The sequence below is a fragment of the Lacerta agilis genome, chromosome 4, assembly GCF_009819535.1.
Source record: "Lacerta agilis isolate rLacAgi1 chromosome 4, rLacAgi1.pri, whole genome shotgun sequence".
Lineage (NCBI taxonomy): Eukaryota > Metazoa > Chordata > Lepidosauria > Squamata > Lacertidae > Lacerta > Lacerta agilis.
Window position 1 is genome coordinate 2,478,896 of NC_046315.1, and position 17,275 is coordinate 2,496,170.

At 44.9% G+C, this 17,275-nt stretch overlaps 1 pseudogene; it reads left to right on the forward strand.

Annotated features, from left to right (window-relative positions):
• LOC117044872 overlaps positions 1-17,275 on the forward strand; it is a 934,741-nt pseudogene that overhangs the window by 882,206 nt on the left and 35,260 nt on the right.

The window sequence follows — 17,275 nt, forward strand, 5'->3', positions numbered from 1 at the left end:
TTGTAAGGGTTAAAGGGAACCGAGCTGCCTTCCTAGAGAGGCCAGGAAGCGAGAGAGAGGAGGCCAGGTCCTCCAGAGCCCAGGCCCCTCCCTCTCCTGCAAGGGCTGCCTGGCTGTCCCCTCCTGGGATCTGGTGAGTGGGGAGGCGGTGGGGGTCCCAGGGCTGCAGCAGGGGAGGGGGCCAGCCTGGGGGGGGCCTGGTCTGCTCATGCAGGGGGAGGAGAGAGAGGGGCCTGCCAGGGAGGGGCCAGGTCTGCAACGCTCTCCTCCCGGGAGATCACAGGATCCCAAATGGCTCCCACGAAATCTCCCTTCTTACAACAAAGGAGTCCCTGGGACTTTAACTCTGTGTGAGGGAACATGGGCAAATGCTTTTCCAAAGCTGGACGAGGAAGGAAGGAAAGGGGGGAGAGAAAGGGCAGGAATAAAGAGAGGGATCCCAGCCCATAGTCTGGCTGCTGCATTGCAAACCAGTTTCCCAGTGTCTCCAAGGGCAGCTCCACACGGAGGCCACTGCAGCAATCCCCTCGCACCCAGAGCAGGGCATCCCAGGACCACATCCTCTCTGTCCCAAAGGGATTGTTGCTGGCAAACTAGCCGAGCCGGAAATGGGCGCTTCTACTCACTGAGCCTCCAGGGACCTTGGCATCAATGGCTCTCTGTGTGTGTGTTAAGCTATCTGACAGAATATTAATGCTAAAATACCTGCCTATATTTCAGGGGAAGTGTCTTTGGCCCCGCCCACTTGGCCCTCAGGGGCTTGCCCAGATACATACCTGGCCCTCAGAGCAAAGAAAAGGGGACCCCACCCCAGGAGTCTATCTGGAGAGCGGCAGAGAGTCCAAGTGCAAGAAAAGGAGACAGAAGCATGGGAGTGGGGGTGGGGGTGGGGAGCAACTCCTGAGGACCCCCACTAGAGCCAAGCATCCATTTTTCAGAAGATACAAATGTCTCCCTTGTCAGTCGGTTCTGACTTCATGCATTGACTGATAGGCAGCAGAAACCAGGTTGATTATTCTCACAGAAATCCCTTCAGTTGCCTCCACATTTTGCATTGCTAGAAGGCTAGAGACTTATTTCTTCTCCTCTTCCTCCTCCTCTTTCTTTTCAAAAAGATAGCTCATGGTCTGGGATGTGGTGCAGTCCAGCCCTGGTTCCCTCCAAGACTCATCCATGCTTGCTCAGGGAACCATTCCCTCCCCCCGTCCTACAAATTCTGTAACAGAACAATGTATTTGCTTTGTAGGATTTGCTAGAGCTTCTCATTGAGACAGACAGAACTTGGCAGAAGACCAAAGGGTTCCTTCTGATCTCTCAGAGGCTTCCTGAGAGCACAGATGGATGAGCAAGACTCAGCTGGCCCTGAAGCAGGAAGAGGCCATGCCATCCTGTTGTTGTTGTTGTTCAGTCGTTCAGTCGTGTCCGACTCTTCGTGACCCCATGGACCAGAGCACGCCAGGCACGCCTATCCTCCACTGCCTCCCGCAGTCTGGCCAAACTCATGTTAGTAGCTTCGAGAACACTGTCCAACCATCTCATCCTCTGTCGTCCCCTTCTCCTTGTGCCTTCCATCTTTCCCAACATCAGGGTCTTTTCTAGGGAGTCTTCTCTTCTCATGAGGTGGCCAAAGTACTGGAGCCTCAACTTCAGGATCTGTCCTTCTAGTGAGCATTCAGGGCTGATTTCTTTGAGAATGGATCGGTTTGATCGTCTTGCAGTCCATGGGACTCTCAAGAGTCTCCTCCAGCACCATAATTCAAAAGCATCAATTCTTCGGCGATCAGCCTTCTTGATGGTCCAGCTCTCACTTCCGTACATTACTACTGGGAAAACCATAGCTTTAACTATACGGACCTTTGTCGGCAAGGTGATGTCTTTGCTTTTTAAGATGCTGTCTAGGTTTGTCATTGCTTTTCTCCCAAGAAGCAGGCGTCTTCTAATTTCGTGACTGCTGTCACCAACTGCAGTGATCATGGAACCCAAGAAAGTGAAATCTCTCACTGCCTCCATTTCTTCCCCCTCTATTTGCCAGGAGGTGATGGGACCAGTGGCCATGATCTTAGTTTTTTTGATGTTGAGCTTCAGACCATATCTTGCGCTTTCCTCTTTCACCCTCATTAAAAGGTTCTTTAATTCCTCCTCACTTTCTGCCATCAGGGTAGTATCATCAGCATATCTGAGGTTGTTGATATTTTTTCCGGCAATCTTAATTCCGGTTTGGGATTCATCCAGTCCAGCCTTTCGCATGATGAATTCTGCATATAAGTTAAATAAGCAGGGAGACAATATACAGCCTTGTCGTACTCCTTTCCCAATTTTGAACCAATCAGTTGTTCCATATCCAGTTCTAACTGTAGCTTCTTGTCCCCCATAGAGATTTCTCAGGAGACAAATGAGGTGATCCGGCACTCCCATTTCTTTAAGAACTTGCCATAGTTTGCTGTGGTCGACACAGTCAAATGCTTTTGCGTAGTCAATGAAGCAGAAGTAGCTTTCTCCATAATCCAGCGCATGTTTGCAATTTGGTCTCTGGTTCCTCTGCCCCTTCGAAATCCAGCTTGCACTTCTGGGAGTTCTCGGTCCACATACTGCTTAAGCCTGCCTTGTAGAATTTCATGCCATCCTAACTGGGAGCAATGGGGGATTCTGGGAAAACCCAGAGAAGAAGATCCTGGGTGAGGAGGACACCCTCCGCTCAGAGGTGCAGAGCCGGCAGTTGAGGCAGTTCTGCTGCCAGGAGGCCAAAGGACCCCGAGAGGTTTGCAGCCGACTCTATCACTTTTGCCACCAGTGGCTGAAGCCGGAAAGGCAAACGAAAACTCAGATGGTGGACCTGGCGATCTTGTAGCAGTTCCTGGCTGTCCTTCCCCCAGAGATGGAGAGCTGGGTGAGGGAATGCGGAGCGGAGACCAGTTCCCAGGCGGTGGTCCTGGCTGAAGGTTTCCTCCTGAGTCAGGCAGAGGAGAGAAAGCAGGTGAGAGAGACTTTCCTCTGGATACTCCCAAGGGGCTTCAAAGAGGACAGAGAAAATCCCGTAAATGTCTGCTGATGGTCTATCTGTTTTCTGGGAAAGCATCCATGGAATGAGATCTCACACCCTTCAAGTCTTTGTCATTCTCTTTCTAATATTTCTCCCCATTCTCTGTTTTGAATGCTTGTTTCCTTTTCAGGGAAAGGATCATTTTGCAGAAATGGACCTGGATTCCTGTGAGGCAGAGAGGCCTCCGTTGGACACCAGAGAGAGGCCACTGGGTAAGGAGGAAGGTGGTTTTTCTCCGTTTGGTCTCATTCTGTTGCTTTTCCAACTCCTCTGAGGGTTCTTTTCATCTTGTTTTGGGGGGAAACAGTTAGGAACAAGGGTCCAGGGAAGGGGAGATGTATTTCTAAACAACTGACATATGAAACGGGCACAAACTTCCAAATGCTCTCAGCAGGTAAGGCTTTCTCAAAGGCCCATCTGTAGTTAGAGATGCCCTGTTTCACCTGTGAGAGAAGCAGGCACTCCTGGCGTCCTGCTTACCTTTTCTCTCTTGCAGGTGACAGAATGATGCTGGCAAGACCTCCTGATCCGTCTTTCCATGGGGGCAGAAGGGAAGCAGCGGCTATGGAACCAGATCAGGTCAGGGGAAGCTGCCTTGTGGGGACAGAGGCCGAGGGATGGAGCAATGTCATAGACTGGTTGGGCACAGAGGATTGGTGGGTGGAAGCAGCTGGGGCACCAGGAAGGGAAGATGGCTCAGAGCAAAAGAAGTGAAGGTGGAAGAAGGATGGGCGGTCAGAGGGGGAAGTGGGAGAAGCCTGGGAAGAGGAGGTGTCAGAAGCTGAAGGGGTAAGAGGGTTTAGTGAGCTGGGAGACTCTGTGGCAGAATGCAGGGCAGAATGAGAGGCAGAAGAGGAGGCATTGCATGAATCTCTGCTAGATCATCCAAGACAGATGGACATCCAAAATAGGCTTATTTTATTTCTAGATTGATCACTGAATGCTAAAATTGGTTTCTAAGCAGTGGACAAATGAGAACAAATAGTGACCTGGATTCACCTAACCAGCTTCATACGCTGAAAAATGAGGCCTGCCCCCCATTCCTCCCCCTCTCCATGCCCCCATGAACCCCTTGAATTTGACTTTAGGGCATTGGGAGGGAACACCCCAGAACAGCTCAATGTGCAGCAAAGCAATCCTATTGAAACAAGACCACGATTTACAGGAAGGAAATAAGAGAGCACTGTGTAGCAGATCATATTTCTGCTGTCTCAGAGGAGGACATTTCCCTTTTTCTTTCAGGGTCCAGTGTGCTTTGAAGATGTTGCCGTTTGTTTCACGGACGAGGAGCGGGCGTTGCTGGATCCTGACCAGAGAGCTCTGCATAAGGACGTCATGGAGGAGAATTGTGGGATCGTGGCCTCTCTTGGTAAGGCTCCCTGTGGGATCATTATATCTACCTTGAAATTCCTCTATGGGACCAACCTCATATATTTTCACAGAGCTCAACAGCACCCCCTATAACACCTGGGAACCTAACACCCCCACAATAAACAGTAAAAAATTTTCTTTGAACAATCTTCCTCAAATTATTCCTTTCTCTACCACGATTGGGCTGCTCTGAACTGCCCTGGCCATCTTAAATGTCAGCTTCAGAATTGTTAGGAAAGATAAGTAGCTTCAGGTTTTCTGTTTTTGTTTTTGCTCCTGTCAGTCTTGGGTTGACCAAAGAGACGCCTGACCTTGGAGATTGAGGGGATGCCATGACTGGGCCAAACAACATCCATCCCAGAGAAGAGCCAGGCTTATTGAATCTCAGGTGGTAGTAACAGTGAGGATGATGATGATGATGATGATGATGATGATGATGATAGTAATAGATTGGTACCTTGGTTTACAAACTTAATCTTTTCTGGAACAGAACTGTTTTTAAATCGAGGTACCACTGTGGTTATAATAATAATTTTTATTTATACCCTGCCCATCTGGCTGGGTTGCCCCAGCCACTCTGGGCGGCTTCCAACACATATATAAACATGAAACATAAATAATAATAATCTGATCCCATATAAAAAGAACATTAACTTTAAAATGAACAACTTATACTAGTGGCCAAAATTGTGGAAACCTTTTGTGAAAAGTGTATTTCTGAGGTTTGATGGCTCATAACACCACTTTTGTTTGGATTAATTCCATAAAATGGAAAGATAATTTAATGAGGAATGTAATGCAATAACTTTTATGAAGGATAACTGTTTATTAGAACAGCAGTCATAAAGAAAAAACGTGAAACCTTTGGTAACCTTTAGCTTTAATTACGGCCTTACAACGCGTTCCCATGAAGTTAACAAAGTTTTTAGTTCTGCAGCTTGAATAATGTGAAACCAAGATTGTTATGTATATACTTTACAAGAATATCATGGGGCACCTTGTCAAAGGCCTTGCTGAAATCAAGATAGGCTACATCCAGAGCATTCCCTTCATCTACCAGGCTTGTAATTCTGTCAAAAAATGAGATCAGGTTAGTCTGACATGACTTATTTTTCAGAAACCCATGCTGACTTTTAGTGATCACAGCGTTCCTTTCTAGGTGTTCACAGACCGTTTCTTAATGATCTGCTCTAGAATCTTTCCTGGTATTGATGTCAGGCTGACTGGGCGGTAATTGTTTGGGTCCTCTCTTTCCCCCTTTTTGAAAATAGGGACAACATTTGCCCTCCTCCAGTCTGCTGGCACTTCGCCTGTTCTCCAGGAATTCTCAAAGATTACTGCCAGTGGTTCTAAAATCACCTCTGCCAGTTCTTTTAATACTCTTGGATGTAGTTCATCTGGCCCTGGAGACTTGAATACATCTAAACTAGCCAAGTATTCTTGTACAACCTCCTTACTTATTCTGGGCTTCTTTTTTGGAGAAGACTGGGGCAAAGAAGGCATTGAGGAGTTCTGTCCTTTCTCTGTCCCCTGTTCGCATTTCACAATCTTCTCCTCTAAGTGACCCCACTGTTTGCTTATTCTTCCTTTTGCTATGGACATACCCATAAAAGCCCTTTTTGTTGCTTTTAACCTCTCTAGCAAGCCTGAGTTCATTCTGTGCTTTAGCTTTTCTGACTTTGTCTGACATGTGCTGGCTATTTGTTTGAATTCCTCTCTGGTGGTTTCCCCCCTTTTCCATTTTTTGTACATATCCCTTTTAAATATTAACTCAATTAAAAGTTCTTTAGATAGCCACCCTGGCTTCTTTAGGCACCTTCCATGTTTCCGTCTCACTGGTATTGCCTGAAGTTGTGCTTTTAATATCTCCCTTTTAACAAGCTCCCAACCATCATGAACTCCTTTCCCTTTTAGTATTTCTGTCCATGGGATTTCACCCAGCATTTCCCTAAGTTTTCTGAAGTCGGCTTTCTTAAAGTCTAGAATTTGAGTCTTAGTATGCTTGGTTGCTCCTTTCCGCTGTATAATAAACTCCAGTAGAGCATGGTCACTCCCACCTAATGATCCTGCCACTTCTACCCCACTAACCAGGTCATCACTATTGGTTAGGACCAGATCTAAAATGGCTGATCCTCTTGTTGCTTCTCCCACTTTCTGGACAATGAAATTGTCTGCAAGGCCAGTGAGGAATCTGTTCGACCTTATGCTCTTGGCTGAGTTTGACATCCAACAAATATCAGGGTAGTTGAAATCCCCCATTACTACTATCTCACTTCCTTTTGAATGCTTGGCCATCAGTTCCAGGAAGGCATCATCTGTGTCTTCAGTTGGGCTTGTGGATCTATAGTAAACTCCCACAATGAGATCACTGTTATTTTTCTCTCCCTTAATTTTGACCCAGATATTCTCAACTTGGCTGTGGAGTTTCAAATCCTGGATCTCTTCACAGGTATACACATCCCTGACATATAACACTACTCCTCCTCCTTTCCTGTTTGGTCTATTTCTCTGAAATAGATTGTATCCCTCTATTACTACATTCCAATCATGAGACTCATCCCACCAGGTTTCAGTGATGCCTATTATGTCATATTTAGTTTTCTGTACCAAGAGCTCAAGTTCATCTTGTTTATTTCCCATGCTCTGTGCATTAGTATACAGACATTGAAGACCATTGATCATTCCCCCATGGCTCTTATTTAAGGATATTTTCTTCCCACCACTAGGTCTGCATGCTGTTTGCTCCATTTGGTCCTTGACATTTGGATGATCATCTTCAGTACTTGATGGACTCCTACCTTCAGGACCACTGTGTCCCTCCCCCACATAAGTCAGTTTAAAGCCCTCCTGATGAGGTTTTTGAGTTTCATGGCAAAAATATTCCTTCCAACCCTTGTGAGGTGCAGCCCATCACTTGCCAGAAGTCCATCTTCAAGAAACTGCAGACCGTGATCTAAGAATCCAAACCATTCCTGTTTGCACCATTTGCGAAGCCAGTTGTTCACTTCCCCTACTTCCCCCCCCCCCTCCCTGGGCCATGTCGTTCAACTGGGAGGACAGATGAGATGACAATTTGTGCATTTACTGCCCAGAGCCTCATAATCACTTCTGGAGGCTATGGCTTGCTGTGTCATTGGTTCCCACATGGACCAAAAGGAAGGGGTATTTGTCAGTGGGTTTTATGATTCCTTGCAGCCGTTCTGTTACATCTTTGATCTTGGCCCCGGGGAGACAGCACAGCTCTCGAGACATCTTGTCAGGCCCACAGATCACTGCTTCTGTACCCCTCAGTAGGGAATCCCCTATCACCACTACATGCCTCTTCATAGGCTTGGTTGGGATTCTTCCATGTGCTGTCTCTTCCAAGGTTACCTGCATATTCCCGGAGGACTGACTTTGTTGCTCATCTTCATATTCCTGATCAACTGTGATGAGGGAGAGGAGTCTCTTCCTCGTCTTCCATGTTAAGGGAGAGCACTTCAAATTGATTGTGTAGTTCTAAACACTCAGAGCGATCCCTGGGCCTTCTACTTCTATGAGTCACGTTCCTCCATACATCTAGCTGCTGTGTTGGGGAACTGACCTCCTCCTCAGGGATGTCCCCTGTCTCCTCCTTGATGCAGACAGTGTGCTCTGCTGCATCCATGAAAAGCTCCAGCTCATTGATTCTCTGGAGCGTAGAAACACGAGCCTGAAGTTGCTGGACCTTGTCCTCCAGTAGGGCAACCAACTTGCATTTGCTGTAGGTGTAGCTGCCTACATCCTTTGGCAAGAACACAAACATTGCGCAGGAATTGCAAGTGACTACAGTCTTGAAAAGCTTGAAGTCGGGGGGGGGGGAGAAGAAGAAGCCTAGGCTCTCCTCTAATATACGTGTGAGACTTGCTGCCCTAAATTTAAAGGATGAGTCAAACTGCAGTCCAAGCACTGAGTAGCTCCGCTCACAGCTAACCACCTGACTAATCCCTAATCCCCTGACTCAGGGAGAGCACACTTCCAAGGTGAAAGGTCCCCCAAATCCAAGAGGCAGAAGCCCTAGTGCTACTTCCTCAGTAGACCGGGACATGTGACATACTAGCCACTAGCTTAAAATAAAATTAAAAATTCCTTCCAGTAGCACCTTAGAGACCAACTAAGCTTGTTCTTGGTATGAGCTTTCGTGTGCATACACACTTCTTCAGATACACTGAAAAAGAAGTCACCAGACCCTTATATATAGTGAGGGAGTGGGGAGGGGTATTACTCAGAAGGGTGGTGGGAATGATGATAGAGACTCCTTCGGGTAGTGAAAAGCGGGATATCAAATCCAAACTCTTCTTCTTCTTCTCTTCTTAATATTTTCCGGAACAGGACTGTTCTTAAATCGAGGTACCAATATAGTAATAATAATAATAATTTTTGTTTATACCCTGCCCATCTGGCTGGGTTGCCCCAGCCACTCTGGGCGGCTTGTAACACACATATAAACATGAACCATAAATAATAATAATCTGATCCCCTATAAAAAGAACATTAACTTTAAAATGAAGAATGTATACTAGTGGCCAAAATTGTGGAAACCCTTCTTTGAAAAGTGTATTTTTGAGGTTTGATGGCTCATAACTCCACTTTTGTGTGGAGTAATACCATAAAATTATATATCAATGGAAAGATAATTTAATGAACAATGTAATGCTATAACCTTTATGATGGAGTATTTGTTAGAACTGCAGTCATAAAGAAAAACGTGAAACCTTTGGTAACCACTGGTAACCTTTAGCTTTAATTGCGGCCTTCCACCGCCTTCCCATGAAGTGAACCAAGGTTTCAGTTCTGCAGCTCTAATAATGTGAAATGAAGAATGAATTATTGCCTCTGTTAATTGGACTTTATTGCTGGGTTGCTTCTTACTAACAAGCCTCTTTAGTCGGCTCCATAGATTTCCGATTGGGTTAAAGTTTGGGCTATTCCCAGGCCATTCCAGCAGTGGAATAGGATTATCTTGAAAGGACCTTTTGCACACAGCAGCAACATGACATGGAGCTGAATCCTGTTGAAATGGAATATATATATATATGTGTGTGTGTGTGTGTGTGTGTGTGTGTGTGTATGCTTCAGTATCTGGGAAAAGATCACCTGCAGAATGCTTCAATTTGGGTTCAAGTATTTCATTTATTTATGCATTTTAGGACTTCTGGTTGGGCACCGAGCTGCACAGTCGGGAGAAACCTCTGCTCTGAGGTTTCTCTATCGCTGAGGGGGAAGGGGGAGTCGCAACTGCGCTGCGACCCCCCAGAAAAACTCCAGGAAGGGTGTCCTGGAGGCGTGGATCCAGTGGATGCCCCTGTGAGCCTCCCCTACTCTCCGGTAAGCCCTAGTAAGGGCTGATGGAGCGAGTGGGGTCGCAGGCTTGGGTATTGTGGATAAATCACTACCTCTTCACCGTGAAGTAGCGGCTGCTGGCAGAAGGAGCGCTCAATTTCTCCAAGATTTGGAACCTATTTGGACTCTGTAAGTACCAATTTAAAGAAGGAAAAATACTTTTAAAATTTGGCTTGGAAGGGACTTTAAAAACGGAGGTCGGTCCCTGACAGTTGATACAGTAAGAGACAGTGATGCGTTGTAACAGAAGCTGCTGTTAACGTTTTGAAACAGAGAGGTCTTCTGTAACTCTCTTCCCTGTAAAAGGGAACTTGGATTTGAGATTGGATTGGATTGGATTTGGTTTGGAAAATATATACCCCTTCTTTCTGGGGGTCTCGAGAAACTTGGTGTGAACAAAGCAAGATAGCGTTGTCTGCAGAGGGAAAGTGAGTTGTTTTGACTGGAAAGTTGTTTTTTGACCTTGAGCATGGCAAAACGAAAATGGTCACTGGAATTTCAGGAAAAAACTTTGGAACTCTTGCAGCAGCTAGTTGAAGGAGTGCAGCGCAGGGGACAGTCGGTCGAAATAGAAGTGATTGCACAGAATGAAAGACTTGAGATTAAGGACAGATCAGAGGATTTAATATCAGTTCAAAAGGAAGAAGAAAAGTTTAAAGTAGAAATCTCAATGGAAGTCTGTGTGCAAAAAGAAATGGACAATGAGAATGTCGTGGTTCATGAGGAAGATGAACAAGAACAACTACCTAGGGCTGCGCCATTTCACTGCGAGAATGTTGTACGGTTGCAGGAAGACATACAGGAACAGAAACCAGAATTTTTTGACTTTTGGGTCGGGCTCTTTGAAAGGGTTGGGGTAGATTAAAAAGATTGGACTTATTATATGGTATTTTACTTATATATGGTTTTGACAAATGGATATGGACACCGTGATAATGGACAATGTTGGAAAATATTAGCCAATTTTTTTGAGGCCAAAGGGAGGGAAAGGGGTGAGAAAAAGGGGAATAGTTTTGAAAACGTGGTTAGAATAGATAAAATTGGTCGAGGAATAAGGAAAGTGCAGAAGTATAATGAAGCAGAGGTAGTGAAGAAACGTTAGTAATTAATTGTGGAATATTAATGTTTCTAAAAGTGTTATGGAGGAAAGAAATGTGGTTTAAATTAGATTAGAAGATGAGAGGAAAACTGGGAATTGTGTATTGCTATGAAGTCAGCGGGGGGGGGGATCTGAGGAGGTCTATTTACAATATGAAATTGTGAGATGTATGAATACCTGGCCCAGGAAGTGGGTTGGGGTTAAGCAATGATTTTTGTAAAGTATGGGGTTAAACGCGAAATGATTTTATGTACTCCTGTGAGAGAGGGGTTTGGATGTTTGCTCCCATCGGTGGGAGGGGGGGAGTATGAAAAGTTTAACCATGTAATGATTTGTGCTTTTAATTGGAAAATTTCAAAAAAATGTAATAAATTTCAATTATGCATTTTGGGGCATTTACATTCCCATAACTGACGCAAATTCTGCCCACACCTTTTGTTGCCATACAACCCCAGAACATCACACTATGTGGGTGTTTCACGGTTGGTGTAATGCAAGTAGGATGTAAATCTTCTCTTATTCTTCTCCTCGTGTATTTCATGCAATCACTACCAAGCAAGGAGATTTGGGTCTCATCGCTCCAAATAACACTGTCCCATTGTTCCACTGTCCAGTTAACATGGGTTTTTCCTTTGAATTCTTACATTTAGACCAGTCCTTGCACTCAACTTCACATTACATTGTGCCACGTCATCTTGTATACATCCAGGTGATTTTCTTCTGTCATGTAGGGACAGTCTCTCCATTCTTCAATTGTCACTTGCCTTTCTGCACCTTTTCCTGCATTTACCAGTCTGATTTTGTAGTGACTGAGTCTCTTTATCGCTCTTCAAAAATATAGAAATGCCAGTTTGGTTACGTTTTCCCCAATCTTTCATCAAATTTCTTCATAACTGTAACCTTGTTCACTTAATACTACAATTTTACATCGCTTTCTGTGTGACCAGTCAACTCTTTGTGCCATTTCTATAATTTTATTATCTTTTACAACCTCACTAAATGAAAGAACACCAAAAAACCAACCAACTTGATAGTAGTCACATAACACAATGACAAAAGTCAACCTAAGAAAGTTGTACTTCCTTTTTCTGGTTATTTGGCTATAACGTTTGCTAGAATATGGATAATTGAACAAACTTTGTTGAATTGCATTCTTGATTAAATTATCTTTCCAATGATATATAATTTTATGATATTACTCCAAAAGAAGTGGTTTTATGAACCATCAAACCTCTGAAATACACTTTCCCCCCAAAGTCTTCCACAATGTTGACCACTACTGCATATCAAACAAAGCAAAATTCAACAACTCGGACTTCCGGCGGCGACGCCATTGCGGGTGGTCGTGGGCTGCTTCGGCTGCGAAGCACCCAGTCCATCCCGGGGGTTAGGAGCCCTGCTACCGCAAAGCGGGGCTCCGGTTGGGGTGCGGGAAGAGCGTCCCGCACCCTGGGCTCCCCGGCTGTGCCCGTTGTGGCTCCGAACCCTTCCCCCGCTCCCCCTGTAAAGGGGGAGTGGGGGTGAAGGGACGACGGAGCCGGGCTATAGGGGACATGCCCCAACCGGGATGTAAATGCGGCGACAAAGCCTGTGATGAGCGTCTAAGTTCTACCTGTCTTTAACGAGCTGATAAGAACCCAGTGGCTGTGAGTATTTGATTGACTCTTTGTATTCTTGGAACGATCTGGGGGAAAGAAGAAAGGCAGCCCGCCTCTCTCCCTTCGGGAGGTGAAAGAAATTAACCGTTTAATAATAATAATAATAATAATAATAATAATATTTATTATTTGTACCCCGCCCATCTGGCCGGATTTCCCCAGCCACTCTGGGCGGCTTCCAACAGAAATCAAATACAAAAATATCAAACATTAAAAACTTCCCTAAAAAGGGCTGCCTTCAGGTTTTTTCTGAATGTCAGGTAGTTGTTTATTTCCCTGACCTGTGATGGGAGGGCGTTCCACAGGGCGGGCGCCACTACCGAGAAGGCCCTCTGCCTGGTTCCCTGTAGTTTTGCTTCTCGCAGTGAGGGAACCGACAGAAGGCCCTCGGCACTGGATCTCAGTGTCCGGGCTGAATGATGGGGGTGGAGACGCTCTTTCAGGTATACAGGACCGAGGCCGTTTAGGGCTTTAAAGGTCAGCACCAACACTTTGAATTGTGCTCGGAAACGTACTGGGAGCCAATGCAGATCTCTCAGGACCGGTGTTATGTGGTCCCGGCGGCCACTCCCAGTCACCAGTCTAGCTGCCGCATTTTGGATTAATTGCAGTTTCCGGGTCACCTTCAAAGGTAGCCCCACATAGAGCGCATTGCAGTAGTCCAAGCGGGAGATAACCAGAGCATGCACCACCTTGGTGAGACAGTCCGCGGGCAGGTAGGGTCTCAGCCTGCGTACCAGGTGGAGCTGGTAGACAGCTGCCCTGGATACAGAATTAACCTGCGCTTCCATGGACAGCTGTGAGTCCAAAATGACTCCCAGGCTGCGCACCTGGTCCTTCAGGGGCACAGTTACCCCATTCAGGACCAGGGAATCCTCCACACCTGCCCTCTGCTGCTACAACAATCGATAGAAAGTATCTGGAATTTGAAAACTGAGACTGCTGAGATTTCCCTTCGGGGGTTAACTGGGGAAAAAATATCTCCATTTGAAGTTTTGGTCTTTATACTCCGGCTTCGGAGAAATGGCGACGACTTGGACTGTCGTGGGAAAAAATTGAAACAAAGGAAGGAAGAGACAGGAACTGAAATCTGACACTCACCCTCCCTTCTAAAATGCTGGACTTTGTGTGTGCACTGGTATTGAACTCTGGTTTAAAGGATGAGGAAATGCTCACTGTCTTGAAGCTGGAACTGCTTAATCGGAAACTGCAAGTTTTGAGTGGAATTATAAATAAAAAGGACTCACTTTCCACAGAGGAGGCTTTTCAAAAGTTTTATACAATGGAATCAAACCTTGGCAAAGAGCTGAGAGGGGTGTTTGAAGGATGGTTCGAAATGGCTGGGCAACTCCGGGAAAAGGAACCGATTTCTGGGGGTGGCAGCCCTGGAACGGGAAAATTTATAATATCCAGACTCCGAGGTGGCAGCTTAGGGGCAAGGGACATGGAATTAAGATTTCTACAAGAAGAAGAAGTATGGTACAAAGGTACAGAGGAGCCCAGAAAGGAAGTGATGAACACCCTGAAGCTCGATGCTAGGTTTGTTGTGAATGCCTGAGTCTGTGGACACTCAGAAGAAGATAATTGGAGATCCGGTTCTGGTGAAAGACAGAAAAAGACAATGGACAGAGGGGGAGTGGGTTGAAGTATTAAATATATAATCCAAATGGTCTGTCATGGTATTCGAAATCGGAGTGTGAAGTCTGTTAATTATAAGTTTATTTTAAATAAGTAAGGAGATATTGAATCTTAAGTCAAAAGCAGCATGATAAAGGATAGAAGAAATAAGTTTAGCTATAAGAATATATGGTTAAGATTTAGGTTATAATAAAAAGATCAAGATAATTGTGTTATTTTTAAGTAAAGTTAAATTTTTTTATAGAGAAAAGTTGTTAAGGAAATAGTATATTGATTTAAAACCGAAGGTGAAAAGGCGGGGGAAGTCAAACGTCAAGATTCAGAAGTAGAAATCTTTTTTTTGTAAGATATACAAATAAGAAGAAGAATCCTGACATTATGTGTATTTGTATTTGTTTTTGTATTTGTAGGTGTGGGGTTGGGTTTGTGTTATATTACGAAAATGCTAATAAATTCTGTTTAAAAAAAAATTCAACAACTCATCAGAATCTAATAATAAATATGTTGGTTAATGACAAACAACACAGGTAATGAACACACACCCAACTCCCTTCAGTTCTTCTCCATTTGTTCCTGAGGCTCTAATCCCTTTTTTCCCCTTTTGCAGATTGTGATGAATTGGAAATCGAGAACAAAGGTGACCACGACAAAATCCCCAGAGAGGGGAGGCCCCGTAAAAAATTGGAGTGTGGGGAGAGCTGTAGTCAGAGCTCCCATTCCACATCCCATCAACAAAATCTCATTGGAAAGAAACCATATCAGTGCTTGGAATGTGGAAAGAGTTTCAGTCGGAGCGACTCTCTCACTTCCCATCAAAGAATTCATACAGGGGAGAAATCGTATCAGTGTGTGGAATGTGGAAAGAGCTTCAGTCATAGCTCCTCTCTCACTTCCCATCAAAGAATTCATACAGGGGAGAAACCCTATCAGTGCGTGGAATGTGGAAAGAGCTTCAGGAATAGCAAGGATCTCACTTCGCATCAAAGAATTCATACAGGGAAGAAACCCTATCAGTGCGTGGAATGTGGAAAGAGCTTCAGTCATAGCTCCTCTCTCTCTTCCCATCAAAGAATTCATACAGGGGAGAAACCATATCAGTGTGTGGAATGTGGAAAGAGCTTCAGTCATAGCTCCTCTCTCACTTCCCATCAAAGAATTCATACAGGGGAGAAACCCTATCAGTGCGTGGAATGTGGAAAGAGCTTCAGGAATAGCAAGGATCTCACTTCCCATCAAAGAATTCATACAGGGAAGAAACCATATCAGTGCTTGGAATGTGGAAAGAGTTTCATGTGGAGCCACTCTCTCACTTCCCATCAAAGAATTCATACAGGGGAGAAATCATATCAGTGTGTGGAATGTGGAAAGAGCTTCAGTCATAGCTCCTCTCTCACTTCCCATCAAAGAATTCATACAGGGGAAAAACCCTATCAGTGCGTGGAATGTGGAAAGAGCTTCAGGAATAGCAAGGATCTCACTTCCCATCAAAGAATTCATACAGGGAAGAAACCCTATCAGTGCGTGGAATGTGGAAAGAGCTTCAGTCATAGCTCCTCTCTCTCTTCCCATCAAAGAATTCATACAGGGGAGAAACCATATCAGTGTTTGGAATGTGGAAAGAGCTTCAGTCATAGCTCCTCTCTCACTTCCCATCAAAGAATTCATACATGGGAGAAACCCTATCAGTGTGTGGAATGTGGAAAGAGCTTCAGTCACAAGATCTCTCTCACTTCCCATCAAAGAATTCATACAGGGGAGAAACCCTATCAGTGTGTGGAATGTGGAAAGAGCTTCAGCCAGAGGAGCAATCTCACTTCCCATCAAAAAATCCATACAGGGGAGAAACCCTATCAGTGCGTGGAATGTGGAAAGAGCTTCAGTCATAACTCCTCTCTCACTTCCCATCAAAGAATTCATACAGGGGAGAAACCCTATCAGTGCGTGGAATGTGGAAAGAGCTTCAGGAAGAGCAGCGATCTCATTTCCCATCAAATAATTCATACAGGAGCGAAACCATATCAGTGTGTGGAATGTGGAAAGAGCTTCACTGATAGCTCCTCTCTCACATCCCATCAAATAATTCATACAGGGGAGAAACCCTATCAGTGTGTGGAATGTGGAAAGAGCTTCAGCCAGAGGGGCAATCTCACTTCCCATCAAAGAATTCATACAGGGGAGAAACCCTATCAGTGCGTGGAATGTGGAAAGAGCTTCAGTCGGAGCGACTCTCTCACTTCCCATCAAAGAATTCATACAGGGGAGAAACCCTATCAGTGCGTGGAATGTGGAAAGAGCTTCAGTCACAGCTCCTCTATCACTAAGCATCAAAAAATTCATACAGGGGAGAAACCCTATCAGTGCGTGGAATGTGGAAAGAGCTTCAGTTGGAGCTCCCATCTCAAATCCCATCAGAAAATTCATACAGGGGAGAAACCCTATCAGTGCATGGAATGTGGAAAGAGCTTCAGGAATAGCAGCGATCTCACTTCCCATCAAAGAATTCATACAGGGGAGAAACCCTATCAGTGTGTGGAATGTGGAAAGAGCTTCAGTCACAAGATCTCTCTCACTTCCCATCAAAGAATTCATACAGGGGAGAAACCCTATCAGTGTGTGGAATGTGGAAAGAGCTTCAGTCAGAGGGGCAATCTCACTAAGCATCAGAAAATCCATACAGGGGAGAAACCCTATCAGTGAGTGGAATGTGGAAAGAGCTTCAGTCATAGCTCCAAACTCACTTCCCATAAAATAATCCATTGTATAAACCATTATACAGCTTTAGGAGCAATGCAAATCAGCCCCTTTTTAACCAGGCCTTTGTCTGATTGACATTTAATGCCCTTTTAAAATGTGGTGTTTTGTGTTTTTATGTTGTGTTTTTGTGTTGTAAACATCCTGAGACTTGTAGATGTAGGGAATAGACTCCAACTCTTAAAGGCCCAGGGGGTCCCTTGCCCCCCATAAAATATCTGAGGAAGCCACCCCCTGGTTTTTTTGTGTTTTTCAAACGCAATCTTTTATTCTTCTGCAACTTGCCATACAATTTCTCTTTCAATTTGCCCTCTTAAAAAATAGAAAACAAACACACAAAGCTCATGAGGAAAACAA